Source organism: Palaemon carinicauda, chromosome 43 (genome assembly GCF_036898095.1).
Source record: "Palaemon carinicauda isolate YSFRI2023 chromosome 43, ASM3689809v2, whole genome shotgun sequence".
Lineage (NCBI taxonomy): Eukaryota > Metazoa > Arthropoda > Malacostraca > Decapoda > Palaemonidae > Palaemon > Palaemon carinicauda.
Window position 1 is genome coordinate 40,947,423 of NC_090767.1, and position 581 is coordinate 40,948,003.

General features: G+C 54.2%; 1 pseudogene; it reads left to right on the forward strand.

Moving 5' to 3' along the window:
- The first annotated feature begins 211 nt into the window (after nucleotides 1–211).
- Nucleotides 212–330, forward strand: LOC137634074 (5S ribosomal RNA; annotated as a pseudogene).
- Nucleotides 331–581: the final 251 nt, after the last annotated feature.

Sequence of the window (581 nt, forward strand, 5' to 3'; positions counted from 1 at the left end):
CTCTCCCTGCTTTCTTCATGGCCGCTCAGGTGCAGGCTTCCGCCTCCTCTGCTTTTTGGAGGGCTGGTCAACTCCGGTAGGCTCGGGTTCGACCTTCTTCAGCGCCGGGACAAGCTTCCGGATGCTTACCATGAGTGTGGGTTCATGGTATTTTGCTTGGAGCTTTCTCTTCTTCTGCCTCAACATCTGGAGTATCTGGCCATGATATTGAGTCGACGGCCTTACCACGTTGGAAACCCCGCTTCTCGTCTGTCCAGCGAGGTTAAGCAACGTCGGTTCTGGTCGGTACTTGGATGGGTGTCCACCTGGGGACGCCAGATTCTGTTGCCACATCCTCTGAGCCTTCCTTTCAGTTGACTGTGGCAAGACTGAGGAGAGTCGCAGTACCTGTTCTCAGTCAAGCAGAGCTTTCAGCCCTACCTTGGAACGTTTCCTAGTTCTCCTTTCCTCATTGACCCGTCTATAGTCCGAACGGTCGCCTCAGGATAAGTTCCATGTGGGGCGGTCCAAGTTCCGGTAGTTTCAGGCAATGTTTAACCGGACTTCCTGGCCCCTATGGGACCAGCGGAACTATTAGACCT